The sequence below is a fragment of the Ixodes scapularis genome, unplaced genomic scaffold, assembly GCF_016920785.2.
Source record: "Ixodes scapularis isolate PalLabHiFi unplaced genomic scaffold, ASM1692078v2 PGA_scaffold3__209_contigs__length_174095766, whole genome shotgun sequence".
NCBI lineage: Eukaryota > Metazoa > Arthropoda > Arachnida > Ixodida > Ixodidae > Ixodes > Ixodes scapularis.
Window position 1 is genome coordinate 82,328,410 of NW_024609868.1, and position 21,607 is coordinate 82,350,016.

The following is a 21,607-nucleotide window of genomic DNA, read 5'->3' on the forward strand; positions in this document are numbered from 1 at the left end:
CTTGGTTCTGCCTCTTGTCTTCTGTGTTCCTGACGACGAGGAAGTTGTCTTCTTTAAAATTTTCGTACTGGAATATATAAGAAAATGAATTGGAAACAATGTTAAAATTTTATTCTCTTCTAATGATTTTCTTTTTAAAATTAGTTGTGTATTTCTACGTATCTTGGCGTTCTCATGTATGTTTTAATTTTATTTCTTATCTGTCTGTCGCCTTAATTATTTTTTAAGGGGGGGGGGGGGGAGTGGGAGGAGGGAGCAGAGAGCATTGTAATTTTTCGTTGTTTTTGATTTTTGTAATGATTATATTTTACAGCAAGAGATTATTATTATAGCTATACATACCCTGGTATTTACCTATTTACATATTTCCATTTTCCCCTGAAGGAGAAGGATCACACTTATAAAACTTCATGTTCGCATCCTGTATTCTTATCATGTGTTGCTATTAATCTTTTTTTTTTTCTTTTTGAGATTGGAAGGAATGAGGTTATGTCGTGAAACAGACACTAAATATTTAGTCGTTTTCATTAGTATTACTTTTCTCTTCGTACGTTGTTAGTTGTTGGTGATCGGTCTTGAGGAGCGCAATAAGAGATCAACCTCTTTTCTTTTTCACTGTCTGTCTTGGTTGTCCGTTCCTGAACACTGTTGCTTTGAGAGTAGATGACTTTTTGTTCCAGTTTTATTGTAGATACTCTCGTTACTCTTGCTGAGAAGCCCAGAACCTGGAACTGGTCGTAGGTCCTCGTAACCTGTTGTTTGGGGTCTTCTCTGTGGATGGCTTTCGATTGTGCCCCAATAGACAGTCTGGTGGCACAAACATGATCAATAGGTAGTATCTTGCCATCGGCCCTCCGAATTTCATGACGCCACTGCTCCAGGCGAGCGTCATTCGATGGAGCTTTAAACAAGGACACTCGCTCTGCAGAGTTCCGGTACCCCAAATTGTAGTTGGGAACGAAGCACGTCTTTGCCATCCTTATAGCATAACTTCTTCGGGTTAAGGCTCACCTTCGTGCACGATGGTGGCACCTGTGATCGACACAGCCCCAAAGTAAAACACAAGGCCAGGCACTGGCCGCACACCACCAACACACCGCGAAAAAGGCGAGCACGCGACGCCGCCGACACCGTGGCCGCCGAGAGCGTCCAGCGCTGGCACGTTCAGGACAACAATGGATGTTTTCACCCTGAGACAGACAGACATGTAGGCACCTCATACCCACGATGCTCATAGCTCAGCGCCCTCCGCGGCGCCGCGGGACTAACATCTCCTGGTTCTAGGCTAGCTCCGAACACGATCTGGTCGCACGCTTCCCGCGGGAAGAGCGGCCAGAATCATCACCTAAATGTATTTTTTCCACCGTGATACTGACAAAGCCTGGCAGATAGTCACGCGACGCGTCCGCCGAAAGTGAAAAGGTAGAGCGGTAAACAACGGATAAGAGGAGAGTCTAGAGCGCTTTCATACACACGCGCGCTTTTGCTTCAATGGTGAAATCTCAGCCATTTTTCCGCCCAATCGATTTTTTTATGCATATTGAAGTGCGCACAATCCGCTGTCACTTAGCTTGAGCGCGTAGCTTTGGCTAACAACGCTACTGGAGCGAGCTTGCTCCAGTAACCTTGTTGGCTAATGCACTGACGCCATTCTACCGCCCAAGGTCACGCACAGGGTGCGCGAGAGCGTCATGCGCTGGCACATTCAGGGCAACAATGGATGTCTTCACCCTGAGACAGACAGACATGTAGGCACCCCAGAAGAGTCTCCTTAAAGCTCAATCTCATGCAACAGGCGCGCCGCTGTGGAGAGACGCCGAAACACACTATACTTTTTTTTCTCCTGTTGGCGAGGGTAAATTGAACGCGACTCCTTCCCCATTGCTCCGTTCCGGTTTCGTCTGTTTCGTTTGCGCTCAAAATTGTGCGGCAAACGGCCGGGGCTGACTGATTACAGATTACGGATATTGATACACGGGAACAGCGTCAAAAGGTCAGTATCCCCTGTGTCACGATCCTTCTAGAACGTGGACGGAGGGGGGCCGAAGCACCTGCCGAGAAGAGACGACACGCAGACCGGTTGTGAGGGTGGACGATGACTGACCGGGGCGGCGTACGCTCCACGGTGTTATTGGCGCGGTGACCAATGTTGCCCGCCCAACCTGGTGGCCACAGACGGGTGGACTGGAGGGGGCGCTACATACTGGTGACATCCCTCCCCCCCCCCCCCCCCCCCCCCAGTTTGTTCTAAAAAAAACAAAATAAATAACCATGCACACGGCCGACACCGACTCGGCATCTGGACGTGCCAATTCCTGGCCGGTCGACGACAGACGTTAGCCCGGCGAGTAACGGTCAGGTGGCCTTCGCTGCCGCGTACCCCGCCTGGTCATTGGTGTCGACGGGCCAGGTGTGGCAACGCCGGGCGCTGCCTGTACCGGTCGCGCTCCATCCGGTGGAGCTGCAGGGACCGGATTTGGGAGTGGCACAAGCCTAACTGCTGCCACAGGAGTGGCGACGCTTGTCGCCTCCGTGGTGGTTGGCGCTCCGCTGGCCGACACTGGCGCTGTCGTTGGTCCCCTGCGGGCTGGTCCTCCGAAGCGACGGCCCAGGGTGCAAGCCAGGTCCCGGACCGAGGCCTGACATGGTCGGCGTGCCGGTGCCAGGTGGTCCCGTCGGGCATGCGGACGAGTAGCGACGAGGCACTTTCTGGTGAAACAACATGTCCGGCGGAGCAGGGTGGGCCAGGACGAAAGTTCCTGGCGTAGACCGACGCTCCCCACTCCGGCAAAGGTCCGGTACGGCACCCTCGGTCAGCAGCTCGGTGTAGTCAGCAGCCAGCTTCTGCTTCAGCTGCTTCAGGGGATGCTAAACCGAAATCTGGATTCCCCGAAACACGCGGCAAAAGCGTGCAACGGGATGCTACAAACACAAAAACATCACTCATACAGCGATATCTCGAACGGATGACCGTATTTTTCAAAAAAGAGGCGCATTTGGCAGGAATGTTGACGTCATGTTTCTCCGAGAAGGAGAGGGAACGGCCTCGCGTCTTCTCCGCCTCGCGGCCTTGAGGGAGCGAAGCGAAGAGAGGAGGAAACTCGGTATCTTGACGTCACGCGCCTCGTCGGCCTGGTTTAATCTCGACTTCTTTTTCCAAAAATACGGCCGTCCATTTGAGATATCGCCTTACTAGTAGTGTTGTAGGGATTGTAGCGTATCGCCTACATCTCCAGTACAGTTTTTTTTTAAATACAAATTTCGGTTCACCATCCCTTTTAGGAGCGCCGTGGACCGGGGGTCTGGATGCAAGACGTCCAAGGGTGTCTTGACCATCCGGCCCAGCAGAAGCTCGCAGGGGGCATGGCCGGTAACCTCATGGGGTGTGGTCCGGTACTGGAACAGTACCCGGGCCACCTGCGTCTGGAAATCCCCGGGCTGTCTCTTTTTGAGCTTGTTCTTTATGGTATGTACCACCCGCTCGGCTGCACCATTGGAAGCGGGGTGGTACGGCGGAACCAGCATCCGGCAAATTCCATTATTCTGCAACCAGTCCAGGTACTCGGCGCTGGCGAAAGCGGGACCATTGTCGGACACAATAATGTCCGGCAATCCCTGCGCCGCGAAGACTTGCCACAGCGCCGCAATGGTCGCGCTTGCCGATAGAGTGGTGACTGGCAGTGCCTCCACCCACTTGGAGAAGCGTCCACTACCACCAGGAAGTTGTGGCCCTTGAAGGGTCGCGCATAATCAACATGTAGGCGGGACCAGGGCCTCTGTGGGAACGGCCAGGGGGTGAGCTCAACTTGGCGCGAAGCTCGCTTATTCTCCTGGCAGACATGGCATCCTTGCACCTGGTGCGGGATGTCCTGGTCAAGGCCAGCTAGGCCACCAAACGTGCGACCGTGCCACCATCTTGGTCTTTTCCACGCCAGGATGCCCCGCATGCAGCAGCTGCAGGACCTTGGCCGGGAGACTCTGTGGAATCACCACCCTGGAACCCGACAGCAGGCACCCCTTCTCCAAGCTCAGCTTGGCGGCCTTGTGGCTGTAGGCCTGATGACTCAGCTCCCCCCCTCGGGAAACCGCCTTGACCACCCGCGACAGGACCGGGTCCTGGCTGGTTGCCTGCGCCACCGCAGTCCTGGTGAGTAGCCCCGGGTAGGCCCGCTCCAGCAGGGAAACGTCAGCTGGCTCTGGAACTGCAGCAGGCACCTCCGGCAGGGGCAGGCGGCTCAGGGCGTCGGCAGGTCCCAGGTTCTTCCCAGGGCGGTAGACCAGCTTGTAGCTGTAGGCCGCCAGCGTCAAGGCCCAGCGTACCACACGAGGCGAGGCTTGCACTGGCGCTGCCCTGTCATGCCCCAGCAGCCCCAGCAGCGGCTTGTGGTCCGTGACTGCCTTGAATTTCCGGCCCCACAAGTACTGGTGGAAACGCTCGACCCCGAACATGAGCGCCAGACCTTCCTTGTCGAGCTGGCTGTAGCGTTGCTCTGCCGCATGGAGCCGACGAGAAGCAAACACCACAGGGCGTTCCTGACCATCCTGACTCCTGTGCGAAAGGACGGGTCCTTCCCCGTACCACGACGCATCTACGGCGAGGACCACAGGCTTGGCAGGATCGAAGTGCACCAGCACCGGAGCCTTGATGACTAACTCACTGCTGTGCTGGGAGGCCAAATTCCGCTCCTTCTTCCACGCCCACTGCTGACCATCACGAAGCAGGCGATGCAGCGGCCCTAGATGCGTCAACAGGTTGGGCAGGAACCTCCTGTAGAAGTTGATGAGGCGAGGTAGCTCTGAAGCTCCTTCTTGCTCTTGGGCTTTGGCGCCTTGAGCACGGCCTCAATCTTGCGGGAAGCCGGGGCCAGGCCAGCCTGGGAGATGATGGGCCCCAGGTACTCCACACCGGAGGTCAGGAACACGCACGTGTCCAGCCTCAGCTTGAGACCGGCGTCCTGCAATCGTGTCAGGACTTTGCGCAGGTTCTGCAGGTGGTCCCCGTCGTCGGTACCGGTAACCAGAATGTCGTCCAAGTACACCGCCACGTGTCTCATGCCCCTGAAGAGGTTGTTCATCTCCCTCTGGAAGATGGCTGGGGCTGAGGCCACGCCGAACGGTAGGCGCGTGTACTGGAAGAGTCCCATGGTAGTCGAAATGGTGACATACTTCCGGGCGGCATTCTGGAGCACCAGCTGCTGATAGACATCTCGAAGGTCGAGCTTGGAGAACTTCTGTCCCCCGGACAGTGCCGACCAGAGATCTTCTATCCGAGGCAGCGGGTACTTCTCGACGGTAGCGACGGGGTTGATGGTGACCTTGAAGTCCCCACAGATTCTAACGCGGCCGTCTCGCTTGAGGACTGGGACGATTGGTGCGGCCCACTCTGAAGTCTTTACGGTCACCAGGATCCCCTCTCGCTGAAGCCGTTGCAGCTCCTGGGTGACCTCGTGTCGCGTTCGACCAGAACGGTACAAGGAATCAGTGGAGGCAGAGGTCGAGCAAGTAGAATAATAAAACATATATTTACAACGTAAAGAACACTACTGTTATGTACAATAAAGTAAATCCCAAAAGTCAAACCCTATCGGTCCCCGTGACCCAGTCCCCTGAATGTTGATCGTCACTCACGACCTTGAAATGCTGAAGCCTGGCCAGTTGCTTCTCGTGGTCGTCTCTGGGGTGCGATGTCACTAGGTAGGAGTCTTGGAGATCGGTGAGGTTCTTTGCTACACTGGAGCGTGGCCAGTGGCTGGTGGCCTCACCTCGGAGCAGAGCCAAGGACGTCCTTCTCCAAGTACACCCTTCGCTTCTTATGTCCTCTTCTTCCTTCTCTTCGGCTTGCCTGTAGGCCGCTCGCCCTTCCCTAATTCTTCTTTCTCCTTCACAATCGTGACAATGACCCCGACATTCCAGAAATTCATACAATGAATTTTCTTGCTTCTTTTTTTTATTTTCTTGTCCTTTCTCCGTAGGTGATTGTTCGGCAGCTGTCACGTGCACGGCCCATCTAAACACTTCACTCACAGCACACAGCTTATCACGCTCAGCGCCCGCGTGCCCAACCCAGTACAAAATCGTCGGTGCGGTACTAGCCCCATTCTATCTCTCAACACAACCCGCACTTGTATCGCAGCAGGACTTTCTCAACCTCGAAAACGAAGGTACTTAATTTGACCTGTAATTACCCTATTCACAACAAAATATAGGATTGTGGACTCTTCAATCCTCAGTGCCTTAATTCATGTTGAATCATCCCCCAGCAAACAAAAAGTTAATCCAAAAAATACTAGGACACACTCCTCCGTGATTATCATCTAAATCTGCTCCCTCGTCTAAATCCGACTCAAGAAATCAGCGCCCACATTATCTTTCCCTTTGATATACTCCACATGAAAGCTGTAGTCTTGTAGCTTCATGCTCCACCTCATAATACGGGTGTTCGTGTATCTTGCCTTATTAATGAACTCCAGTGGTTGATGATCTGTCTGAACCCGAAAGTTTCTACCGTACAAATTAATCGTAAATCTTCCCACCGCCCAAACCAGTGCTAAACATTCCTTTTCTATTGTTGCGAAGTTCTTCTCCGCCCTACTAAGTTTTCGGCTGGCGTAAGCAACTGGATGTAGCACCCCGTCTCTCTCCTGTAGGAGCACCGCTCCCAAGCTTGTTCTGAAGCGTCAGTCCGCAATGTAAATTCTTTTCCCAAATCCGGAGCCATAAGGATGGGTGGCTCAGCTAGCAACTGCTTCAAGTGAGAGAACGCTGCTTCATGTTCCTCTTCCCACTCCACGTCATTCCGTGCTCCCTTCTTTGTCAGGTCTGTCAGGGGAGCTACGAGCCCTGCGTAGTTGGGTATAAACTCCCTGTAAAATTCCGTCAGTCCGAGAAATTATCTTACTTGGCGTTTTGTAGTTGGTCTCGGTGAGTCCTGTATTCTCGTGAGGATCTCTTGTTTAGGAGCAATTAATCCCAATCCTATCCGATGTCCCAAAAAGCTTATCTGGTGAAATCCAATTTCACACTTTTTTGGTTTTATCGTTAGACCGGCAGAGCGCAACCTGCTCAGAACTTCCCTCAGTGTGTCGATGTGTTCTTGCCACGAGTCTGTCGCCACCAGCACGTCGTCAATATAGTGGTATGCGTCCGGTATACCCTCTAGCAGCTTCCGCATCAACTTCGTGAAAGTTGCTGCTGCGGTTTTCAGGCCGAAGGGCATGAACCTAAATTGATACAGCCCACTCGATGATGAAAATGCTGTCTTTTCTTTAGACGCTTCATCCATGGGGACCTGCCAATACCCTCTGACTAAATCAAGTTTAGAAAAGAACTTTTTGCGTCCCACCTTCGCAAAAGTGACGTCTACCCTTGGTATGGGCTCTGCATCGGACACAAGTACTTGATTCAGTCGCCGGAAATCTATGCAAAACCGGTTCGAACAATCCGATTTTTTCACCATCATCATAGGTGCGTTATACGGCGAATTCGATCTCTCTATAACGCCCATTCGCAACATCTCCGTTATCTCTTCCTCCACCACCTCATGTACTTTTAACGGCAATGGGTACTGTTTTATGTGTATTGGTGTTTGGGTGGTCAACTTGAGGTCGCACTTGATCATGTTAGTCTTGCCTGGTAGATCTGAGAAGACCTCTCTGTAGTCAGCCATCAAGTCCAACAGTTGGCGTCGTTTCTCCGTGTCCAAAGTTGCCTCAATGACTACATCTTGCTCATCTTGCTGTTTCTTTAGAGACAGCGTTGGGACATCGTCCCCGTCTCCATCGTCATTAACGTCATCGTCACCGTTGACTTCTACTGCCAACCCGCACCTTAGGGCGACTTGTTCGTGCTCTTCTCTTTCTTCATACTTCTTCAACATGTTCACATGGAACACTTTTCTCTTACCTCCTATATCCGACTCGTAATCTACCTCGTTTCTTCTAACAGTGACCTCGAATGGACCCTTCCACTGCATCAGCATGTTGTTGTTGTCACTTGGGAGGAGTATTAACGCCTTGTCTCCTGCTTTCATTTCTCGCTTCACACTCTTCTGGTCGTAATGGCCCTTGTATCTTTCTTTAGCACCCTCGAGACAGCGGTGTGCCATCTCGCACGTCTCCTCGAGCTTATTTCTTAACTCCAGGACGTATCCGTAAGAGGTCTTCATTTCTTGAGTCATTGCCTCATTGGACCATACTTCTCTTAAGATGGTCAACCGTCCTCGTACCCTCCTTCCATACAATAGCTCAAATGGAGAAAATCTTGAGCTAGATTGGGGCACCTCTCGGTAAGCAAAAAGTAGTGCTGGTAAGTACCTGTCCCAATTTCGAGGTCTCTCTTGGCCCATTCGCCTGAGCATCTGCTTAATGGTGCCGTTGAACCTTTCAACCAGGCCGTTGCACATAGGATGGTAAGGAATTGTTAGGAGGTGCCTCATCGACAACAAACGGCTCACCTCCTTCATAAGATCCGATGTATAATTGGATCCTCGATCGCTGAGAATTTCTTCCGGTACGCCGTACCGCGTAAACATGTCCATTAGGGCTTCTGCCACTTCAGGGGTCCCGATTGTGCGCAAAGCCACAGCGTCCGGGTATCTAGTGGCTACATCTACCATGGTCAGTATGTATCGCTTTCCCGAATCTGACTTGGGCGTAATAGGGCCAATGATATCGATGGCTACCCTTTGGAAAGGCGTCGCTATGGTTGGCATTGTGCCCAAGGGCGCTTTGCCCACTCTTCCCTTGGGAACGGTCCGCTGGCACACGTCGCATGACCGCACATATCGGCGAATCTCGCTTTGCATTCCTGGGGGGCTAAGCTCGGCGCGGCGAGATCGAGGCGAGTTCTCCGCCAAACTCGCCGACCGCTGCGATTTGTCGGCGCCGTGCATGGCGACACGCGCCGGCACTCCCTAGATCGTGACGTTAAACGGAGGGTTTGAGGCGGTCGGAGAGTTGCATATTCGGAACTCGCGGCGAGATGCGGTGACGTCATTGTGACGTGGCAGAAGCCGCCGCGGATGGGAAAAGCTTGCCGGCTCCGACCTAGGCGAGTTTGGGCGAGTTGGGCGCGAGATCAGGGAGAAGCGTCCAAAATGGCAGCGTTTTCGTTCGTGTTTTGCCGTCGGCATAGGTATTTAAACCACGCCAATGTGTTTGACATGGACGACGTTCATTTTCAACAACACTATCGCCTCTCGAAAGACGTGGTAAGGTGGCCGTGTGATGAACTGCGTGGCGAACCGGGCTTGAGGCGATGGAGCCGTGAATGAACCGTCGCCCCCGTCGTGAATCCTACATCCAAATTCTACAAAGTGAATCCTAGAAACAAATGTGTTTTTACGGCAGTCTGCAACCAGGAACGCAATTTACCATTACCTACAGGCTTTTACAATTATTTTGATGGGTTGCTGTGTTGCGTAGATGCAAGATAAACGCACTTGATAACGTTCAAACTAAAACAGATGATAGAAGAAAAGCAATATACATGAATGGCGCAGACTAACAACTGTGTAATTTCTTTCTCATCTTTCTTCTTCCACACCGTATTTTGACAAACAAATTGACCGTTAGTTGTTTATACAGCAGGAGAACATGCCAGAACATTGCGACATTGTCACCTACTGTAGATAAGCAATTTAGCCAGTGCAGTATGACTGCTAGCCTAGGGTCTTTAATGTGCACCACGTAGTAGTGATACACGACCGCATGCCGGTACGATGCTCATCAACATCGAAAAGGGCAAAGGTGGGGGTGAATCCACGATCCTGGGTTCTGCAGCGCGAGCTTTCGCTCCACGTGCACCCTATTCTGAAAAAAAAAAAATATTGTGGCTGTGTGGCGGTGTGGGGGAAGAAAGATGAGAAAGAAATTGCACAGTTGTTAGTCTGCGCCATTCCTGTATGTTGTTTTTCGTCTATACTCTGCTTTAGTTCATATCTTTATCAAGAGCGTTTTTCTTGCATCTACGTGGCGCAGCAAACCATCACAATGTCTAGTCAACTAGCCCATATCCAAGCAATGTTTGTATAATTAGCATCCCTGCTGTTACCTATTCTTATTTGTCATTTACGATATAAATTTTAAAAAAAAAAATTGGGCTGTATGTATGTTGATATTACCTAAAACTTGGTCTGCCTCAACGGGGAAGATTCTCCCAGCTGTCGATGAGAAATTTAGCCATGCAGTGCCGTACAACCGCTAGCCTAAGGTTCTCAACGTCCATCCCGCAGTAGTGTTACACGACTGCACGCCGGTACGATGCTCATCAACATCGAAACGGGCCGGGGTGGGGATTGAGCCCAGCATCGTGGGTTCTGCAACGGACCTTTCGCTCGATCTGCTCCGAGCTGGTGTGCGCTAGGCCAGCCGGCCACCGATCCCCCGATTTAAATAAAATAAAAACCCTTCACTGCGGAGCGTAGGGAAAAATCGGAGCTACGCTGGGGAACTCGCCGCCGCCGAGGGGGGGGGGGGGGGTCGGAAATGTAAGAGGGGGAGTGGGAAACTCGCCGGGGCGGAGTCAAAAGAAGCTCCTCCCCTCCCTCTTGACGTGGCATCGGAGAGATTCCCGCCGGAGGCGAGCTTAGCCCCCCTGGCCAGAAGAATTCTTCCGCGACCAGGCCTATCGTATTGTTTATTCCCTGGTGACCCGACATTATGCCTTCATGGGCCATGGTGACGACAGTTCTTCTGAACTTCTCGGGGAGAACCAGCTGTTTTGTTTTCCTTCCCGAGCTGAAGGTACAACTCCTGTAAAGCAAATTGTTCCTTAAGAAAACTTCAGCGTCGTTCTTCCTCCGTGCTTAGCAGTCACCTTACCAATGTTACGGAAACATTTCTTGAGGCTTTCGTCATTTCTCTGCTCCGTGAGCATCTCTTCCGCTGTTGCCTCTAGTGGTGAAACCTGCGGTACTATCAGCCCGGTTTTTGGTTGTCTTGGTAGATCTTTATTTCTTCCCGTCTCTATCGTGTTCGCAGTGAGCATAGGCTCGTTACTGCGCGGCTCAAAGCTTGGTGCGGCCGTTTGCAATGGTTCTGAAGAACCCCCTTGAACTTTTTCGACAATACATTCCCGGCTGTCCTTCTCTCTTTCTCCTGTCGACGTCTGCGCTACCAACCTCCTAGCTGGTCTCATCTCTTCAACCTGATTCCAATTTGGGTCGGGGTCGTTCACGCCTCGCACCATGGGCACGTTCCCGAGCACTAAGTCGTACAACGGGTTGCTCAGGCATTTCGCCATTACTTTTCCTGTAAAGTATGGGGTCCTTACCAGAATCTCCGCTTCCGGAACATACCTTACGGTTCTGTCCAAAAGGAACACCGGACTCAACGTTCCTGTGAACGACTCGGGGGAATCATCTCCTTTCGAACGACGACCGTGTTAAAACCGGTGTCTCTCAAAACCGTTATTTTGCGGTCACCAAGACGTCCCTCCACCACAGGCATGTTTTCAACCAGAAATTTTGGAGCTCGTCCAACAGCAGCGTTCACCACTGGAATCTTGGCGCCGTCCTGAAGTGTCACGTAAGATTCATCTACCTCGGTACCCCTCGTGTGGCTTGGCACCGTCCATACACAGGACGCCTGAGGTCGGTTGTCTAGTGTCGACCCGCAAGTGTTCGCTCGGTGCCCTGTGCGGCCACAGCTCCAACAAGTCAATGTCTTGGACGTGGACGGACGGCTGCGGCAGTTTTCTGCCTTATGGCTGACCTTGTTGCAGAGAAAGCACCGGATGGTCTTTCTACTTCCACCCCTCGCCGCTCTCTCTGTGTCTTCGGTGCTCGACTTCTTAGCCAGCTCTTCCACCTTCGGCTTGCTTGCTCCTGTTGGTATCTGGGCCTCCAGATATAAATCGGCTTTGGAAGCTACCTCCTCTAGTGAGTGGCAGTCTCGTTCCCTAAGGAACACCGACAAGCGACTAGAACAACTCTGTAGAAACTGTTTAATGAGTACTTTGTCCAGGGCCTCGAACGTTCGTTCCACGCCTGCAATCTCTATCCATCGGTCGAAATACCCTGCTAGTCGGGCGGCAAACTGCTTTCTCGTTTCCCCGTCATCGGGTTTTGCTTCTCGAAAACTTTCTCGGTAGCCCTCTTTCGTGTATCGGAATCTCTGCATGAGTGCCAGTTTCACTTTCGAATAATACAATGCATCCGCTGGGGACATACGGCCAACTACTGTAAGTGCTTCGCCGGTCAAGCACAGACTTAACGTTGTGGGCCATTTTTGCTGCGGCCAATCAAGTCCCGCCGCCGTACGTTCGAACCGCTGAAGATATGCATCCAGGTCATCCAGAGCATCGTTAAATTGGGGAATCAGCTTGTGCGGACTGAAGTGATGTCCCTGTCCGTTCGTCCCTCCTTCTCCATTGTCCTTACTTCTCTCAGAGGAGGTCCCTGCGGCTTCCTGTACCGCTAACCTAAGTTGCAAAATTTCCCGCTCTTTCTCTAGTTTAGCGCATTCTTACTCTCGTTCTTGTCTAGCCATCGCTCTTTCCTCCCTTGCGCTAGCCTTTTCGTCTTCTATCCATTTCCTCAACCCGCCTCCTTGGTAGCCTAACTCTTTCCCTACCGCCAATAATCGTTCGCTATCCATACTGCCTCACTCGACTCCACCAATCCGTGCACGTTCCGGCCGGCGTGATCAAATTAAGGGCATCCTGGCAGGCCCGCCAAATTGTCGCGTTCGACCAGAACGGTACACGGAATCAGTGGAGGCAGAGGTCGAGCAAGTAGAATAATAAAACATATATTTACAACGTAAAGAACACTGCTGTTATGTACAATAAAGTAAATCCCAAAAGTCAAACACTATCGGTCCCCGTGACCCAGTCCCCTGAATGTTGATCGTCACTCACGACCTTGAAATGCTGAAGCCGGGCCAGCTGCATCTCGTGGTCGTCTCTGGGGTGCGATGTCGCTAGGTAGGAGTCTTGAAAATCGGTGAGGTTCTTCGCTACACTGGAGCGTGGCCAGTGGCTGGTGGCCTCGCCTCGGAGCAGAGCCAAGGACGTCCTTTTCCAAGTACACCCTTTGCTTCTTATGTCCTCTTCCTTTTCTTCGGCTTGCCTGTAGGCCGCTCGCCCTTCCCTAATTCTTCTTTCACCTTCACAATCGTGACACCCCGTCTTTCAGGGCGAAGGGCAGCGGACGCGGCTTGAAGAACCAAAGCCGGGCTCCCTCGGTTACGTGGACGCCGACCGTCGTGCCGGCGAAGGTGCCCACCCCCGGCTGGAACAGGGACTGGAAGTCGGTCAGGAGGCTCGGGACGTCTTTCACTACGTGTAGGGCAGCTTCCTGGTACTCCGGCAGCCAAACACCCAGCGAGTGAATCCAGTTCCGGCCCAGCAGCGTCGGCGACGACCCATTGGTTAAATAAAGGGGTAGGATTGCCTCCCTGTCGCCAAGGCGAGCGCTCACATGGGCCCAACCCTGGACCTGGGAAAGCTGCCCAGAGTAGCTGCGCAGCATGACGTCAGACGCCTCGATTGACACGCCAAGGAAGGTCCGCTTGAGCAGCTTCCCGGCCATGACCGACACGCTGGCCCCTGTATCCAGCTCCATGGAAATGGGGTAAGGTGGCACGGACGATGAAAGTTTATTTGTGTGCCACACGTCGAAAATCTGTAGCTCCTCGGCCACGACGTGGACCCTGGCTGAAGAGGGACCCGGACCTTGTGCCGCTCGTCACCGCCGTGTTCTCTTGCGACGGCCACCCTGGCAGCGGGCTTGGCTGGAACCCGGGCTTGAACCAGGCTGCTGCTGCTGCTGCTGCTGCTGGCCGCCTCTCGTCCTTCCCCCTCAGCAGACATGTGCAAGGTGCCCAGTTTTTCCGCACGCGAAACATTGTGCTTGGGCGAACTGGCACTGTGAAGCGTGTTTCACATGCAGCGGTTTTTGCCCTAGAGCGGAGCGATTTCTGCCGTTGCGGCGCTCTGGCCAGCACCAGCGGTTGAGCGGCACGAGCGCCGCGACGGCAGAAATCGTACCGCTCTAGGGCCGAAATCGCTGCAGGTGAAACACGCTTGAGGGGGAGTGCGCGGCACCGCAACGGCTGCAGGCACCGCTCCTTGTCACCATGTTGTTCACCGCCACTTCCGCTGCTTCCGTCGACGGTGAGCCGGCCGCACGCGCAATCTCGCCGGCGTCCTTTGCTGCGGCTTCTATCGCCTGCGCTGCCTTCACCGCGTCGTCCAGGGAGGGGTCGGGGAGCTCCAGGAGTCGCGTCTGCATGTCGGGATTGTTGATGCCGAAGACGAACCGGTCCCGGAGTAGCGAGTCCAACTGGTCGCTAAAGGCGCAGGTATTCGCTAACCCTCGTAGCACAGCGACGAACTGCCCGAGGGTCTCCCCGTCCCGGCGGCGCCAGTCGTTGAAGCGGAACCGCTCCCTAAGCGTGGACGGCGCCGGGCTGAAGTGCGAGCGCAGCGTGGCGAGCAGCTCACCCAGCGTTTTGACGTGCGGTGTGGCCGGCTTGAAGAGGTCCAGCTGGAGACTGAAGACGCGGATCCCGCAGCTGGCCAAGATGTCCCGCTGTTTCGCCTCGGGCGCGTCGTTTGCCCGGAAGAACACGTGGACTTGTTCTTCGTAGACTGGCCAGGCGGACCCATCTCCCTCGAACGGCTTGAGCATCCCGTACAGCAGCATGGCGACAGGAGCGGGTGGCGGTGTTCCGAATTTCCCGGCGGCGTGGGCCGAACCGTGCACGTTGTTGGCTTCCAGTGCCACGGTTCCTCGTCGCCAGTGTCACGATCCTTCTAGAACGTGGACGAAGGGGGGCCGAAGCACTCGCCGAGAAGGGACGACACGCACCCTGGTTCTGAGGGTGGACGATGACTGACCGGGGCGGCGTACACTCCACGGTGTTTATTGGCGCGGTGACAAATGTTGCCCGCCGAGCCTGGCGGCCACAGACGGGTGGACTGGAGAGGGCGCTACATACTGGTGACTTCCTGCTTGGAATTTTCGGCGGACCATGCGCCATAGGGCGCACAACTGCCCAGAATACGCAGATAGTCCTGAAGAAATCCTCAGCTGCTTGAGACGTCTTCGTCCCGAGGAAGACGTTTCGAAGACGACGAAGACAAAGGCGTTGGGACTTAGGATAGAGGCCGAGGACGACGGCGAAAGAGGAAGCCACGGCTAGCTTTGCTCTCTAACTGCCGATTCTTTTTTTGGTCCTGTACATACATCAGCGACTGGCATCTGAGGGATCACCCGTTACCAGGAATCGGCCACAGCTCATCGCGGTACCGGCTACTTCCGGTGGTGGTAACCCAAAACACGGCATGACATCTCAACCCGGTACGCCCGCACTGCCATCAGCGACAGAACCTTCATGCTCGCAGCAGAGACCTGCTGACAAATACCACAACTACCATGTCATCCAAGATACCCAGTCTGCCCGCTTCGGTCTGAGAAAACAATAAACCGATATGGGCGGCGATTCCGCCTGAATCGTCGTCGAACCTGCCAAGATACTGGCAGCAAAAAATGACGAAATGGAGGAGGGGCTCACAGAGGGAGACCTGGAAGGTTTCATTCTAGTAGAACACCGTCAACATCGAACAACCAAAGTCCCGGTGTTTTTGACCCCCACCAGCGAGACACAGCGCCTCCAGTAGCAAAACCCGTTGAGGTTAAGCGCCGAGGTCAACACGGTAGCAGGTGGCCCCATTATACGCCATCGCTTTACTGCTAGGTGCGGTCTCCCGCTTTAAGTTGCAGAAGTCGCTTCGGTCAACAAACTCTTGTAAGTCCGTGCCCTTGGCAATATTCCAGTACAAGTAACCATACCAAGTGCATACCTCCAGAACTTTGGAATGATTAAGGGAGTCCCCCTGTGGCAAACGGACACTGAATTAGCAGAATTCCTGCAGCCGGAAGGTGTCATCGTGGTTCGCTGCCTCTACCGCCGGCGTGGGAAACCTGGTGACGCCGCAAAAGCGTCAGACCGAGTGATTCTGACGTTTTGTCGAAACACGGAACGTCCGTCGAAAGTCAACCTCGGGTTCACCCAGCATGACGTCGCCGATTACATTGAGGTACCACCCAGGTGCTTCAATTGTCAGGCAATCGGCTACATCACGAAATTTTGCAAGAGAAGCACAAAACGCAAAAAAATGTGGTGAACAACATTCAACCAAGGACTACAAGGGCGAAGCACATTTAAAGTGCGCAAACTGCCGTGGAGAGCACCCAGCAGACTATTCAAACTGCAAAGTTCGCCTAGGGGCTCTGAGAAAGACCAAGACCTCTGTACGAGAACCACCACCGCCCGCGCCGACCAGAGATGACCCTCCCTCCCAAAAATCCTATCCACCTCTTCCATCTCGAGATCAAGCAAACTCGAAGCCTCCCCAGCAACAGCTGCGGATGGGAAAGAACAAGACGAAGCACACTTCTTCGAATAGGCACACGGCGTCACAAAACACGCCTCTTAGTGAGCCGCCGCCTGCCTCACAGACGCCAAGTAGTTCTGAGACACCTCGATCGAAATCTGGCAAGCGCACATATAGCGGCGCAGTCACTCGTGCTTCCCCCGTTCAGGAGTCGCCATTCCCTGCCTTCGGCATGTTGACGATCTGTGACACAATAGGTCTTGTTTTTTCTGTCGTACGAAACTACATTTCACAACTGCCATCATGCACTTTTAAAAACATAGTTGAGGGAGTTTTGGTTTTTGAACCTGCAATCGTAGCACTGATGGGAAGCTCACTTCAGTCTAATGGCTGATGTTCTCTTTTTCGAAGATTATGTAAAACAAGCTACAGTGTTCCAGTGGAATGCTCAAGGGCTACGTTCTCGTCTATCTGACTTTAGGCAGTTTATTTTCAAATATAAATTCCCAATTTTAGCAGTTAGCGAGTCACATGTTCCATCAGATTTTTTACTTTCTGCATACCAAGTTTTTCAATCAAATCAAGACTCTGGCACTCTTCGGGTATTCTTGCTCTACGAAAAGATTTAACTTCTGTGCTGCCTAACATTTCATCACATCCGAGTAATGACTATCTCACCGTCACTGTTAGTAACGGGAAATTTTCACTCACTGTAATCGCCACATATGTTGCTCATCATGTTCTTTTGATGTTGATAAATTGAGCACTATCAACAGACAATGTTCTCCCCCAATTTGAGTGACGGGTGACTTTAATGCTCATAATGCAGCTTGGGGTAGTGCAAGAACAATACGCCGCAGAAGGGAACTACTAGCATTAGTGGATGATTACAAACTTTGCGTACTAAATGACAGGACACCGACATTCGCGGCACACGTTCCAGTAGCTCTCTAAACTTCTCATTTATGTCATGTGAACTCGTGTCCCGGACGTCCTGGTTTACGGACGTTGAGATCTACGGTAGCAACCACACACCTACCTACATCACAATACCTGGTTTACAGCCCGGAGTCAACCGAAACTGTGTGTCGTATATTGACAAGACGTGCTTTAAGTTCAAGAAGTATGAAAAACAGCCTGCAGAGTGCCTGTACTCAAGATTGGCAAATCTATCTTTGATATAAAATCCTATAAACCCATTGCACTGACGAGTTGCATCGGAAAGTGCGTGAATCGCATAATTCTTTCACGCCTAGAATGGTTTCTAGATTCAAAGCCATTGTACCCCGATACAATGACCGGCTTCAGACAAGGACGGAGTTCCATCGACAATGTAATGGATCTAGTTACTAGCGTCGAGGATCAAAAACTTCGTGGCAAAATACCAATAGCAGTGTTTCTCGATGTCCAGGGTGCATTCAACAACGTAACTCATTCAGCAGTTTTGGAAAAAACTGAAACAATTGGTATCAGGGGTCGTCTTTATCACTGGATAGCTGATTATTTTCATAATTCAGGGTGAAACGAGGAGACGGGAGGCTCTTTAAATCGACCGGAAAATTCGGTTTCTTAACCTATCGCGCTACGACTTTGTGAAGCGTTGCCCACAGATGCTGCATTTTTTTTTTTTGTAAAATTTGCAAAGAGCGAATTTACCTGAGGAAAAAGTAAAGAAAGAAAAAGGCTTAGCTCTTATGGAAACGCAGCGACGCCACCGGTATGCAAACAACACGGCGCCGTTTTGCACGGGAGACAAGAGATGGCGCAAGCGGTCGCGACGCCAACTGCCGCCAACGAACGAGCAGACGACGCCGAGAGCCGGCGTATTTAGCAGGCAAGGACTGCAGTTCCTTGCTGTTACCGCGCCTGTCTTTTTTTTTTTTTTCTGCGACAGTCGCCGTTTGCGGAACGCGCACCGCTTTTGAGTCGAAAAGATCGTCTACTAAAGAGGCCTGCTCTCGGCGCCGTATGCTCGTTCGTTGGCGGCGTTTGTTGCGCCATCTCTTGTCTCTCGTGCGAAACGGCGCCGTGTTGTTTGCAGACCGATGGCGTCAATGCGTTTCCATAGGAGCTAAGCCTTTTTCCGTTTTTACTTTTTCCTCAGGTAAGTTCGCTCTTCGCAAATTTTACAAAAAGAAAGCACCATCTGTGGGCAACGCTGCACAAAGTCGTAGCGCGATAGGTTAAGAAACCGAATTTTCCGGTCGATTTATAGAGCCTGGCGTCTCTTTGTTTCACCCTGTAGAGCAATCTTTATGCGGACGAGAGAAGGGTACACTACACAGCATGTTCTCAAAAAACCCCACCACAGGGTGAGGTTTAGAGTCCTGTGCTTTTCAACGTGGCTCTTATTGATATTTCCGAGGTTGTCTGTAAGTCTATTCACATCTCGCTTTACGCAGATGATATATGTCTTTGAGCATCTGTTATTTCACTTAAAAGCATACAGACTCGATTACTTAGTACACTCACTAGCGGATCTCAGTTTTTGGCGATGCGTGGACTCTAAATATCACGTGAAAAGTCCGCCGCTATTTCTTTCACACGGATGAAAATGAATCGATACCCGCTAAAAGTGAATGGTACAATGATTCCTCATGTCCCGTCTCACAAATTTCTTGCCATTTTTATTGACAGTGGCCTAACCTAGAACCCCCAGTTAGCCCTCTCAGGGCCAAGTTATCCTCATTTACTAGCCTTGGCCGGTTTTAAAAGTGAAACAACGTGGGGAACTTTGACAGGCGCCCTTCTTCGAATATACAGTAGCTTATTCGTTGGCATTATTCGATATTGCCCCCCTGTAATGCATGGCATTACAGGAGGCAGTCTCCCAACCAACGTGAAAAAGCTTCACTTACTACAAGCACAAGCCCTAAGAGTTTGTCTATGCGTTCCCAAGTGTACATGCACACTAGATACTATAGCAGAGGCTTTCCATAGCAGCTCTACGTACCCAGGAGACCTTTCGGAATCATTTGCGACATCTTGCACGACATCACGTCCATTACTTTGCAAATATCCGGGAGTGGTGCTTCTACAGTCGTATTGCACAAGAGATCCTTGATCACATGCACATTATACATACATCTTTTCAACATCACGATCTTCTCTGAGCTCTCGCTCAACCTCCGTCGAGAACGGTCGAGCTCTTCGAGCTGTCCGTTCTCGCCGAGTTCCCTGCTCCGTAACGTGAGCCTCCAGACTAAACATCGAGAGGCCCACTCCCCGGCCGGCCGCCCAGCTGCATCTCCGGCACCCCGCTGCTTCTCCGAAGCTCCCGCCATGACTCCGCCCGTCGCTGAACCATGGACTACCGTGCGTTATTCTACAAAATCAACGAAAAGTCACCTCACCATCGTCATAAAGCTGACCGACGGAGTTTCCCGATCGGAACTTCAATCTACCCACTTCACCGATGCCGTAACCGCCGCCGCCCCTTACACCATCGGAAGCGAAAGAGACGTATTACAAAATCCGTGATGTGCTAAACGCCCTCGTCGCTGACACCTACCGACCCTCGGCCCAGAAAAAGCTCCTGCAGACCACGAAACTCACCATAGCAAACCGCGACTACGCCGTTACCAGCTACCCCTCGGCCCCCACCAGCTCCTGCAAGAACGTCACTCTCGGCGTCGCGTCTCTCACCACCCCCGACGAGCTCATCGCCAACATCGAATCCAATGTCCCTGTACTCACCGCTCGCATGACGGGCAAGACCGAAACGGCACTCATCACCTTCGAAGGCACCTACGTGCCCTATACAATATACTACCGCCGCCTCCCATTCCGGTGCCACCCACACAAGGCAAAATCTCAACAATGCCACAACTGCCTCCAACTCGGCCACCGCGCGAAAGTGTGCCCCAAGAAAGGCAAGCTCACCGTATGCGCCATCTGTTACCAGGAAAACATGACCTCGGACACCCTTCACAACTGCGTCCCTTACTGCGTCAATTGTAAAGAAGAGCTGCGCCTCCGAAGACCCAAACTGCCCCGCCAAAGAGCAAGCCGATGCCCAAAGCACTCTCGCTGCCTACAAACGGCGAGTACGGCAGCGTCCCAAGGCAACAATCATCCCCAATATACTGCGCACCCGTCTTCCACCACCTAAACCGAACGGTGGGAAAGCCTCGGCCACACCCAGCCCGCCCCACCAACCAGCACCTCCTTCCGACAAGGTGCCCACTGCCAACTCCAGACGGGAGAATTATCGCCTACCGCCCATCCCACGAGGCTCAACTCAGCAAAATCTCAGGACCCGGAGTCTCAGCCGCAACAACAAGGGGAGAGAGCCACTCCGTTCCACATTACACCCGACACACGCATCCCGACCCAAATCCATGCCCCAACCCATTACTGCATCCGACACGTACAAACAAGCGCTTCTCGCTGCCAAGCGCACACCAACCCCCCCAAACACAGTACAAGCGATAAACGCCAGCGCCATAAAATCAACAGATAGACACCTTACCCCCCCCCCCCCCCCCGTCAACCTGTCGCTCCCCAGGTCTCCGTCGAACTCAAGCAAATCATGCTTGTTCTGAAACACATTCAGGAGCGCCTGGCCGCTCTCGAGCAGGATGTAGCAGAACTGAAAGCACAGGGCCCTCAGCACCCGAAACAAAAAGCAGACGACCCCTACCACCCTGAAAGCAAAATCCCCCGTCAAAATATTGACACCTCATCAACTGATGACGAAACCAATATCTAAACAATCTATACCCTATTGGAAAAACCAGCATGAAAATCAAACTGGTCAAGCTGGTAATTAAGGTGGTCAAGCTGGTAATCAAGGTGGTCAAACTGGTCAATGTGGTAATTAAACTGGTTTAGCTGGCAATCAAGCTGGTTTAAGCTGGGCAAGCTGGAATTTAAGCTGGTCAGTCTGGTCTAAGTAAAAACCAGCATGGTCTCACTCGAATCTGGTTTTAGATTCAATCTGGTGTAGCTGGGAGCCAGTCTGGTCTTAACTGGTCAAACTGGTTTTCCATGGAGCCAATGTGGTCAAGCTGGGAGACGAGCTGGTCATGCTGGGAGACAAGCTGGTGAATCTGGTCGAAATAATAATCGTGGTGGTCAAGCTGGTCATGCTGGGAGCGCGCACGCCAAGGTCGGCTAGAGATAGCCGAACTGGCATTGCTGGGAGCGCGCGCGACAAGGTCGGCTGCTGGAACGAGGCCACGTCCTGTTCTTTGTCCTCTCGTTTTTGGTAGACCACCGGGCGCGTCAGGCGCGCTGCAAGCTACCTTTGTGTGCGAGAAAAGAG